This window comes from Diospyros lotus, chromosome 7, assembly GCF_014633365.1.
Source record: "Diospyros lotus cultivar Yz01 chromosome 7, ASM1463336v1, whole genome shotgun sequence".
NCBI lineage: Eukaryota > Viridiplantae > Streptophyta > Magnoliopsida > Ericales > Ebenaceae > Diospyros > Diospyros lotus.
The window spans coordinates 34,009,369-34,022,198 of record NC_068344.1 but is presented as its reverse complement, the minus strand read 5'-3'; the positions used below and the strand labels follow the sequence as shown (position 1 = coordinate 34,022,198).

The following is a 12,830-nucleotide window of genomic DNA, read 5'->3' as shown; positions in this document are numbered from 1 at the left end:
GAGAATTTTTACGTGTATTTGTCTCATATGTGCATATCACACGAACTCTCAAGGCTTAATTTTTTTTAGTTGCATTCACATCACTCACTTGACAGAATAGTGGTGTTATGTTACACCAGAAGAACAAACTGGATAAAAAAATATGATTAAAATTTACTAAATAAAAGTAAAGAAGAAGAGAAAATTTGAGAAGAATACTCGAGAAAGGAGAAGAGAAGAAATGGAAGGGTTGAACGGAGAGAAAGAAGAGAGAGATATTTACTTTTTTTTATTAATTTCTCTTCATTCAAATTCTCTTATTTCTCTCAATTTATCAAATCACATGTCACCATTAAGTTTCTATTTTTTCCCACGCTTTGCCACACAATTTGAATCTTACTCACTCAACATAATTTTCAAAACACAAATTTAATTTGCATTTAATTTCTCCAAGTCCAACATATAACACATCTTCAGTGTAGACTAATGGGAAAAAGGAAAATTAAATAAATGACAATAATCAATTAAATTGTATGTAAAATAAAGATAATTTAAATAATCAATTAATTATATAAAATAATAATAATCAAATTTTCAAAATTAATTATCCATACATGAATTTATATATTTCTCCTAACAATTAATTATCACATTTAAGACATGTCAAATTTTTAAGTAAAAAAAATTTAAAAATAAAATTATAACATTTAAGTTATATATAAAATTATAATATTTAAAATTATAAGAAAAATAATTTAAATTAATTAAACTATATATAAAATAAAGATAATTTAAATAATCAATTAATTATATAAATGATAATAATCAAATTTTCAAAATTGATTATCCATGATTTTACATATTTCTCCTGTCAATCAATTACCACATTTAAGACATGTCAAATTTTTAAGAAAATAACAAAAAAAAAAAGTTAAAAAAATAAAATTATAATATTTAAATTATATATAAAATTATAACATTTAAAAATTTAAAAAATAAATTTAAATTAATTAAACTATATATAAAATAAAAATAATTTAAATAATCAATTAATTATATAAATGATAATAATTAAAATTTCAAAATTGATTATCCATACATGACTTTACATATTTCTTCTGACAATCAATTATCATATTTAAGACAAATCAAATTTTTAAGAAAATAACAAAAAAAAATAAAGTTAAAAAATAAAATTATAACATTTAAGTTATATATAAAATTATAACATTTAAAATTTAAATTAATTAAACTATATAAAATAAAGATAATTTAAATAATTAATTAATTATCTAAATGATAATAATCAATTTTTCAAAATTAATTATACATACATGACTTTACATATTTCTCATCGCAATCAATTACAACATTTAAGACATGTCACATTTTTAAGAAAGCAACAAACAAAAATAAAGTTAAAAAATAAAATTATAACGTTTAAGTTATATATAAAATTATAACATTTAAAATTATAAAAAAATAAATTTAAAATAATTAAACTATATATAAAATAAAGACAATTTAAATAATTAATTAATTATATAAATAATAATAATCAAAATTTTAAAATTGATTATCCATACATGACTTTACATATTTCTCCTAGCAATCAATTATCACATTTAACACATGTCACATTTTTTAAAAAGCAACAAAAAAAATAAAGTTAAAAAATAAAATTATAACATTTAATTTATATATAAAATTATAACATTTAAAATTATAAAAAAATAAATTTAAATTAATTAAACTATATATAAATAAAAATAAAATAAAAAATTTACTTGACAGTCGGTATTCAACAGTATTACCTAATATCTCAACATTTCTCCCGATTTAAAAAAGTCTCATTTTTCTGTAATTTATTTCAATTAAAATTTTATGCTAATATTTAAAAATTAATAATATAAATAAATTAATAATATTTATCTTGGCTGTTCATATACCAGCATGATTACACATTCTCCAAACACTATTTAGTTATGAAAAAACCATTTACATGTTCCAAGAATTACATGTTCCAAGAACTACATCTCCAATACTTAATTAATGACCTATATAAATTCTATTTCAGGTAAGTAAAAAAAATTAAAAAACATAATAAAATATCAAAATAGTAACTGGAAATGGGCAAGAAAAAATTTGACGGCTGTTTTGTTATAATATATATATAGATGGACAAAACTGTTCATTAACTTCACTACTATTTTTGGCCAACTTTTCTTCTTCATACTACATCTTTTTCTTGTTCTTTCTATAAGGTTATTAACCGGGTGAAAATAGGTCTCTTTGGGTATAGTACATGAATGGTTTTTTTCTTTTAATCTTTTTCTTTTTTTTTTCTTTATGTGCTAACCTATCGATCATTGTCGATGGGTTTTGGTAACCAAAAAAAATCCGTTGACTAATGGGTTCATTCCAAAAGCCAACAATTCTTTATATTTTAAATTTTATTATTTGTTAATTTAATTTATTTAGTTTTATTCAACTTAATTTATGTTTTATTAATTTAATCTAATTTAATTAATATATAATTGATGCTGTTTGAGATGGAAGGGGTATTCATGCAAAAAAAATTAAATTACAAGAATCTTTAGTCATTTTTAAACCTTTTGAATTTTATATACAAATGACCGAGTGTACAAGGGTCTAAATGCAATTTGTTGAATTTATGAGCAGACAATTTTTTTGTATTAGGCTGGAGAAATAGAAGCAAAAAAATATTTTTTTTTTCTAGAAGTCGCTCTCAATTAAAAAAATATAATTATTGCAAAAAGTATTTTTTTTCCCAAAAAGTAAATTTTTTAGAATAAATTTTTCAATAGACAAATAATAACCCTTTGGAATGGCAAAAATGGAATTAAATAATACTATGTGCTCTCCTCCTCATGAAATTTTATTTGTAATCATATTTTTTGCTGTTCGCAACTTACTTTTAATATTCTTAAAATATTTTGAAATAAAAACTCATATTTGTCCTTCATTTAAATTTTTGACACTCAACCACTCACTATTACTTCTCAAGCATGTCCATCCGCTTTCTCATCCACCATTGTCACAATCACTTTACTCACCTACAACTGAATATCGTGCGACTACTATTATTCAACATTGAGCATTATGCAGTTACTATTATTCAATACGGAACATTGCTTAGTTTAGTTTTCCTCGCCATAGCCAATTATTAGTTATTGTCGGCGATAGAAGATTATTATACGCAAATGTTTACACCAAAATTTGACAAAGAAGATAATAAGTATTCATGTTTCGGTGAGAAACAACACAAATCGATTGAAAATGAAGTTTATGAAGTATTTGAAAATTTTGTGTATCTCTAATTTTTTTTTTTATCTAATCACACAGAATTAGCCGATAATGCAAGTTGAGTGTCGAGGCAATTTGAGTTCCTTAACCAAAGATTCGGGAAGAGTCAATGTGCCCTAAACTGAAGGATGATTGATTCCTTAATCAACATAAATTTCACTTCACCTGATCAAATATTATAAATTCCAAACAAATGATAAATCTAGCCATTGAGATTCAAATAGCAACAGTATAGCTAGATCGATATAACACAGTAGAAAAATTATTAATATTTTTAAAATTTAAAATAATTTTTTAATATTATAAAATAGCATGCATCTATATAATTTATATTTAAAAATAACATCATTTACTATATTGATCAATAGTTCAATCACATAATTTACATAAATGAATTGCAAAAATAAATTTAATTAAAAAATAAAAAATACCCCTTCGGGGTGCCTTGAAGCCCCAAACCCTGGGATTCCTTAACTACTCGAACCCTAGTGTTCTGGGTGTTTAGGGAACCCCAGGGTTTGGGGAGGCTGATCGCCTCCAAACGCCGCCATTCGGAGGCATTCTCGCCAACTACTGTTAGAGTCATTCAATGCCTTCGAATGCTAGTGATCGAATGCCTCTGCCATTATCAAATTAAATATTTTAGAAATTCTATTTGTAGTCCACTTATCATTGCACGCAAACACTAGGGTTCGAGGACTTTGAAAGCACCTTGAATGCATGGATTTGGGAAAAATCAATTTTATTGAACTTATGAGTTTGGGAAGAATCATTTTTCCCGAATCCATGAATTCGGGATAAACTATTATATATATATACATATTATAACTATATATACATATATAACACATACATGATTTTGCATATAAATTATTCCAAATGAAAGAGTCTTGTCATGTGGGGATTGTAAATGGTCAAACTCAATTAAATGCAGCAATATTTTTATGAGAATGACTTCATATTACATACATATATGCCATATATATATTGTATTTCTCTCAAATTCGTGAATTCGGGAGAATTATATTTTCCCAAAGTCATGGATTTAGGCACTTTCAAAGGCGTTCAATCGCTAACGAAAAGGGCAGGCGAGACAAGTGACTTTGGCAACAACGAGAAGGGAGTGGTCTGTTAACCAATGGTTTGATGTGAGGAGTGGTTTGAAGAGGTTTGCTGTGCATGAAAGTGTCTTTTGAGAGATGAGTGTTTGAAAGATATATTTGAATTATAAATAATTATAAAAAATTAATCACTCTAATTACAAATAGTGAAAATTAAAATTTTACTTACGTGAATTAGGGATAACAAAAGTTATGGTTGGAAATAGAATTTCCCTCCTCCTCCTCCTCCGGTTAAATAAGTCTCCCCTCGTTCGCACTGCCACTGCACCGACTGTTTTCGAGTAATCGCTCCCGGGGATCACTTCTCCGTCTCCGATCACTTCACCAGGTATGATCTCCATCTCTCTCTCCCCGTGAGAATTCTCTGCGCAACTTTTGCTTTTCGTGATGTTGTTGCTATACAAATCCGTGTATATGTCTTGGCATTGGCGTGGGACCGACCTCTAGGGTTTGGGTGGTTGTTTCTGTTGAGATGCTATTCTGATTAGGGTTTAGAATCGACTCCAAAATGAGGAGGAACGAGATTCTAGGGTTTAGAATCGACTCCAAAAGGAGGAGGAATGAGATTCTAGGGTTTAGCAGCCGTAGGGATATTTGAAGTACCTTCTACTTTGGTTGCTAAACGGGATTCAGGTCCGAAATATTTAAGATATGCTTTTATGCGTGCACGAATTTGGGTTGACGCTTGATAGTTATTGGAGGCTTTCGGGGGAATCCGTTTTGGTCTTTGGATTTTTTCTTTATATTTACTCGGATCATTGGTAGGGTGTACGGAAGGACATTGGGTACTGGAGCTCCAAGAAAAAAATTTCAGCGGAGGGACATAAGGCTTGGAGGGCTAGATGAGAGAATAAACAAGTATACCTAATGGATCATGCTACTTGTACATAGAAGGCTACAGGGAGGGCTACCAAAACACGGCAGATGACGAAAATGCCCCCACACCAATTGCAAATTCACCACCCATGCCCTTGGCCGCCTCCTCTCTCCTCTCTCTCCCCTTCCCATGGCCACCTCTAGCAACCGTTGCCTCGCCTCACCTCGTCGCCACCTTGCGCTGCCTCGCCTCATCATCGCCTCCTCTTGTGCACCAATTGTCGTTGCAACTTCCCCCTTGGCAAGGTTGCAGTGGTAATCGACACTCGAGAGGCGAGAGGAGGTGGCAATGAAGCGAGATGAGGCGGCGGTTGTTGAAGGCAACCATGGGAAGGGGAGAGATAGGAGAGATGAGGCGGCCATGGGAAGGGGGAGCAATTTGGGTGTGGGGTATTTTCGTCAATATACCACCTCTGTGTAGCCCTTGATGTACAAATAGCATTTTCCATACCTAATTACATGTGTCAACAACTACTGCTAGGAAGTAGACTATTTTGTGGCCCTTATGTCATAGTATTTGTATATATATGTGTTCCATCTCTTAGTTTGTAAGATAAAGAGAAATTCCTTAAACTCTCTCTCACTAAATTCTCACATCCTCTACAACATCCAGCATCCTTCTTTCCCCAAACTGATCACAGAGAGCCTCCACAAACTCTACCCATGAACAATCCCCCTTCACTCCACTCCATCCATGGAACCACGCGTCTCCTGCGTCATTCAAATAGGTAGGCGCTAAGGTCACTTTCTGTTGTTCAGCCACATTGTAGAGACTGAACATCCATTCAGAGCACTTCACCCACCACCTTGGGTTATGGTCATCAAATAAAGGGATCTCTTTCTTAGGCATTGGAAGCCCGATCTAATTAGATCTAGTTACATTTCCATACTTCGCTCCTCCTTCATTCTCCCCTACTCCCTGAGGTTCTATCTCCATTTCAGCTGATCCTTCAAATCGAAAATTCACTCCCTGCCTGAGTAAGATTGGTTAGGATCTCTCCCTAGGGGGAAATTCAGGTGAGATTCTTACTTGGGTTTGGCTGGTCAACATCATCATAAACCGCTGCATCTGATTCCGTAGAGCTTGGCTCTGTTCCCACATCTGATCTTGCAGCCTCGCATTCTGCTCCCTGCTTTCTATGCACCACATATTCATTGCCCCTTCAATCCTTCTCTCCACCACCGAATCCACTGAATTCTCCAATGTTCCCATATGAATCTGCATGTCTGCTACCATCCCTATCACCTGTTGGAGCTGTGCCTCCATCTGCTTCATCCGCCACGATCCAATCCAAAGGATCTCTCCTAACACTCGTGAACTTGCTTTGATATCGAATTGTCAAAATCTAATTCTAATAAGGGAATTCTTCTGTAATTCAATGGGAATTGCGTCTAATTAGAGAGAGAGAGAGAGAGACGGAAATTGAATAAGAATGTATTCATTGATACCTCAATTAGTTGAGGGATATATATTGATCCTTAGAGGATTGGCGCCAAAAATCAAATTACACATCTTCTATGTGCTTCCATATAACTACCTCCTTTCTCTTATTACAATAGTGCCCCTAATACAATTCATATTACCCTTCTTGCCTAAGTGATTTCCCTTCGGTCACATGACACATTCCTTTGAAATAAGAGATGATAGTTGGAAGATGTCCATTCTTTCTTTTGACCGCCCCATTTTGCTTTGGAGTATTTATACAAGAGAACTCATGAATTATGCCTCTTGCTTGGAAATAGGAAGTAAGGAACTGATAGAAATAGTCCTTGGCATTATTAGATCGGATTCGTTTGATCTCAACATTGAATTGAGTTCTTACCATATTATAGAAAATATGAACTACAGAACTCACTTCAGATTTGTTCTTTGAAAGATAAATCCAAGTGGCACAATTACAATCATCAATAAATGACACAAGCCACCGAGTCCTAGTGATATTAGGAGTAGGAAATGGACCTCATATGTCACTATGTATAAGAGCAAATGGAAAAAGACTTATTTTCATATTAATTGGAAAGGATGTCCTCTTTTGTTTTGCAAATTCACATATGTCACACTGAAAGTGTTTTCCACCTAATCCTTTGAATAATGAAGGATACATTATCTTAAGAACATTAAAAGATGGATGACCAAGACGTAGGTGTTGTAGTCAAATCCTTTCTCTACGTGACAATCAAGATTCAGTTATATAGGACATTGGAGAGAACTTAGTTGCCCTAGTCTCCTATCCACTATGTTCCTCAAGATAATAGAGACATTCTTTTTCCTTAGCATGTCTAATCATCCTTCTCGTTCCCTACTCTTGAATTTCACAATGAGAGGGATGAAAAATCACCCTACAATTAGAATCTGTGGTGAGTTTCTGAATTGAAACAAGGTTAGTAAATAACTTAGGTACATGCAGGGCATTTTTTAAGGTAAGAGATTCATTGATATACACATCTCCTTGACCTGTTACTGTAGTGGTTGTACTATTAGCTATGGTAATTTTCCTGTTGTTAGGATAAGGGGTATATGCAATAAATTTTTGGGAGGAATAGGTCATATGATATGTGGCCCTTGAATCAATAATCCAGACACTTGAGAGAGTAGTATTTGAGACATTTAGTGCATGAGAGAAGGAAGAAATATTGGAAAAAATTAAGAGTACAAGTATCTAAACCAGTAGGTTTCTCTAAGGATCCAATCAGTTGTCTCAGTTTAGTAATTTCTTCCTTATTGAACTTAGTTGTCAATGATTCTAAAGAATCCATTTCTCTAGCCTGTTGTGTGTTTGCAACATAGGCCTGCTCTTGCCTCTTCTACTTGCCTGATGTCCCTTTACTCTTAACATGTGGCTTTCCATGTAACTTCCAGCATTTGTCTATAGTATGTTTAGGCTTCTTATAATATGTGTACACCACAGTAGATCCTTGTTTGACCGAGACCCATTTGGAGTTCTTTTAGCCTCACCCCTTTGGTGTTCAGTACTGGAATGCTACATGGGTACCCTTCTTGTCATTAGTGCAGAATTTTCCACTATAAGAGTCTCAAGCATGACTCCTCTCCTTCCTTCCTCAACACGAACAATAGCTAGAGTCTCATTTAGGGATGACAAGTCCTCTTTCCCAAGTATCTGTATTCTCCCTGCATCAAACTCAATGTTTAGACCAGCAATAAATTCATAAATCCTGCTTTTTCAACAAACCTTTTTAGTAGAGCTGCATCCTCACTATAGGTCATTTTGATACACTGGTAGTGATCCATTTCCTGCCACAAAGTTTACATGAGATTGGAATATTCAGTGATTGATCGGTTTCCTTGCTTTGTTACTGAGATATTTGTTTTAATCTCATAGATCTGGGCTGTATCTCGAACTTCAGAATAAGTTTGCTTGACTGCATCCCAAATTTCTTTAGTTGCATTGAAGAATATTACAATATCACTCATCTCAGGAAGCATTGAATTCCATAACTAAGACATTACCATAGAATCTTTTTCATCCCAAGCTTCAAACATAGGGTCTCATTGTTTAGGTCTAGTACTGAGTAAATGGCTTAGCTTGCCTCTCCTTTTTAGAAATGTACGAACCAATTGAGACCAATTCAAATAATTCTTACCATTTAGCCTATAGACTGCCTGTATGTTCTGCAATTCCCCTATTGTAGTAGTGCTCTTTTTCTCCCCACAAACAGTTGCTATAATTGGTGCTTTAGATGCACCACTTGATTATGTTGCAGTAGACATAGTGTTAAATCATTTTTCTTAGATTAGTTAAAAGTCTTGAGAGGATAGTGGTCAGGGATGTATTCGGTATTTCAAGGGTTAGTTAGTTTCTGTTAGGTTGGTTAGTATTGTAATGGTTTTGTTGGTTTGTTATCTTGTAATGTTTGCCCCTTATGTATTATAAATAGGGGGTCGGGGGCTCTCATTTGAAACAATTGTTTTTTCTATCTTGAGCGAGAAAGAGATCGAGTATGTGTTGTGTGTGAGAGAAAAGTAGTTTGCTTTGTAATCTCAAAATTCTGTATAGTTTGTGTGTATAGGGCTGTGAGAGATCCGAGAGCAGTGCATGTAATCATTTGTTGTGTTTTCAAGATAGTGAGAAAGGCTAAAGGCAATCTGGATGTAGGTTCTTCTTTAGAAGAACTAAACCAGGATAAAATCCTGACTTATTGTGTGTGTATTTTTTCTGTTTCTATTCGTTTCTATATTCTATTTCTCTCTTGTGTGTGGAGTGTTTTCTACTGTTCGTGAGAGTTGAGAGATTGATTGTGTGAGGCGGGATACTAGGAAAACGGATTTGATAAGGGCAGTTGATCATGGCTTCTTCTTCATCTATCTTAAGGTATGATATTGAGAAGTTTGATGGGCAAAACGACTTTGTCTTCTGGAAGATGAAGATGAGTGCTCTCCCTGGCAATCTTGGACTTGAGGAGTCACTGGGAGGAGACTCGAAAATGCCCAAATCCTACACAGAAGAACTGAAGAAGGATATCCTCAAGAAGGCCTATAACACACTAATTCTAAGCCTCGGTGATAAGGTTTTAAGAGAGGTGTTCAAAATGAAGACGACAACGGAGATTTGGCTCAAGCTGGAGAGTCTTTACATGACAAAGTCCCTTTCCAGCCGTCTCTACCTAAAGGTCAGGTTCTGCACTTTTAAAATGCATGATAATCAAAGACTTCAAGATCACACAGATGAGTTTAATAAACTCTATTTAGATCTTGAAAACATAGATGTGAAATACAATAATCAGGACAAGGCTTTAGTCTTGCTCCATTCTTTACCTAGGTCTTATGAGACTTTTGTTGATATCTTGAAACACAGTAGAGACACCTTAACACTAGAGGATGTGATACACCTTAACACTAGAGGATGTGATAGGTGCCTTAAATTTTAAGGATTTAAGGAGCAAGGTGGAGGGAAAATCCTCCACAGTAGATGTCCTAACTGTAAGATCTAGAAGCTTTAAGAGAGACCTTAGAGGTAGGGGAAAATCTAGGTCGAGGTCTAGGATGGGAAAGAACCCTATAATATGTTACCATTGTCATGAAGAAGGCCACATTAAGAGACATTGCCCCAAGAAAAAAAAGGACTTTCTTGATAAGGAGAATGTTGATGGGGGTGTAAATGTGTGTGAATTTGGGTATGATAGTGCTGATGCATTGGTGGTTTCAGAAAGAGCCAAGTATGATTGGGTTATGGACTCCGGCTGCTCTTACCACATGACCCCTAAGAAGCATTGGCTTCTTAATTATCAAGAAATAAATGGGGGAAAAGTCTTGCTAGGCAATGACCATGAGTGTTGTAAAGTATTAGGGATTGGTGATGTAAGGTTGAAAATGTATGATGGATCATATAGAATCCTTTTTGCAGTAAGATGATAGGATACTAGATAGCAAGTTCAACAGCAATCAATATCAATGGTTTTCCAATAATTTGCAGCAAGGAAAATAGGAACAATAGGGCATTCGAGAGGCCCCAACTCTCCAACAATCTCCTACAAAATTCCACACCCCTCTCTCACTCTCTTTCTCTTATTTATACCCCATCCTACTCAGCATAACTGCCTCTGGCAGCACATGCTGGTTTGTTACAACAAACCAGCTATTTCCCCTACTATCCTCCACCCATTTTACCTTCTAGCCCCTGCTCCTTGTGCCGCCTTTGGTAGGTCCAATGGACCAGGGGCCTATCATTACCCCCCCGCTCACTTTCACCTTGTCCTCAAGGTGGAAATCTGGAAATTGTTGCTGAAGAAGGTGAACTGGTTCCCATGTTGCTTCTAAAGGGGGCAGCCCCTTCCATTGAATTAAAACCTCCCTACCTTGTAGATTACTTCCTGCTCCCGATCGAACCCCCAGAACTGCCTCGGGTTCCTCTAACAGCTCCAAATCTGCACTCAGCTGGCTGGGAACTTGCACACTAGCCCTCAACGCCCCTCTTGCTTCGCGTAATTGGGACACGTGGAAGACGGGGTGGATGTTGCAATGGGAGGGCAGTGTTAATTTGTAAGCAACCGGTCCTACCTCCTTTTCCACTTCAAATGGACCATAAAATCGAGGCGCCAATTTCTCGTTGGAGCGACCAGCCAACGATTTTCTACGATATGGCCGTAATTTCAAATAAACCAAGTCACCCACTTTGAAGTTTACCTCTCTTCTCTTCATGTCAGCACCTCGCTTCATTACTGATTGAGCCCTCAGCAATTGAATCTTCAAGTCATCCAAAATCTTATCTCGTTCAACTAATTGCCGCTCCACCATGGACACCGGCGTGGTACCTCTTTCAAACCTCACCAAGGCTGGAGGTTCTCTGCCATACACCACCTGAAAAGGGGTCGTCCTTGCAGCTGTGTGGTAGGATGTGTTGTACCATAGTTCAGCCCAAGGCAGCCACATGGACCAAGATTTCGGTTGAGAGGAAGCAAAACAATGCAAATATGTTTCCAAGGTCCGATTCAGTACCTTTGTTTGCCCATCAGTTTGTGGGTGATAGGCGGTGCTTCGATGTAGTTTAGTACCTTGGAGGCGGAACAATTCCTCCCAAAATCGGCTCATGAAAATTTTGTCCCTATCCGATACAATGGACCTTGGGAGGCCATGTAACCTTACTATCTCCTTAACAAAATTTCCAGCCACTTCCCCTGCAGTAATGGATGTTTCAGCCCGATAAAGTGCCCATATTTACTTAGTTGATCTACTACAACCAATATTGAATCCATTTTGCCTGACCTAGGTAACCCCTCAATAAAGTCCATAGCTATATCTTCCCAAACTTGGTTAGGGATGGGGAGAGGCTGCAGCAATCCCCCAGGTGTTAAAGCTGAAAATTTGTTCTGTTGGCAAGTAGCACAATTACTCACATAGTTGTGAATGTCCTTCTTCATCCCTTGCCAATAAACACTAGCCGCCACTCGCTTGTAAGTCTTCAAGAACCCTGAATGCCCCCGAGACTGCCATCATGTCCCTCATGTAAAATCAATGGAATGAGAGATGACCCTTTCGGTATGTACAACCTCCCTTTGTATAGCAGTTGGCTGCCCATCCACTGAAAGTTGGGTTGGGAAGCAGGATCAATGTGTAGATCCTTGATAATTTGCTGCACCCTGACATCTGCTCCTACTTAACGGGCCAATTGATCCAGTTGGATTACTTGTGGGACTGTCAAAGCCATGAAGGCTGCTGTATGGTTGATGCGTGATAACCCATCAGCGGCCTTGTTCTCCAAACCCGGCCTATAATGAATCTCAAATTGAAATTCCATTAGTTTCACCATCCATCTCTGATATTCGGGGCTTATCAACCGCTGTTCCATCAAGTATTTGAGGCTCTTTTAGTCAGTCCAAACCTCAAATTTCCTTCCCAAAAAATAATGTCTCCATTTATGCACCGCAAAGACTATGGCCATCAATTCCCGCTCATAAACTGATTTTGTTCTCCCTAGTTGATTGAAAGCTTGACTGAAATAGGCAATGGGTCGGTGATTCTGTATTAAAACAGCCCCCATGCCCTCCCCCGAAGCATCCGCCTCTACCACA

The 12,830-nt window shown here is 35.7% G+C and overlaps 1 protein-coding gene across 4 annotated transcripts in view; it reads left to right on the top strand.

Annotated features, from left to right (window-relative positions):
• The window catches only part of LOC127806264 (uncharacterized), a 70,407-nt gene that overhangs the window by 41,305 nt on the left and 16,272 nt on the right, over nucleotides 1-12,830 (top strand). Inside the window, exon 1 of one of the 4 annotated variants that reach the window (XM_052343446.1) lies at nucleotides 4,606-4,755. The exons of 2 other annotated variants lie outside the window; for them this stretch is intronic. The gene's annotated coding sequence lies outside the window, so the exon portion shown is untranslated. Of the gene's footprint in view, nucleotides 1-4,605; nucleotides 4,756-12,830 lie in introns of those variants that run through there. One more of the 4 variants, XM_052343449.1, reaches the window with a different exon arrangement.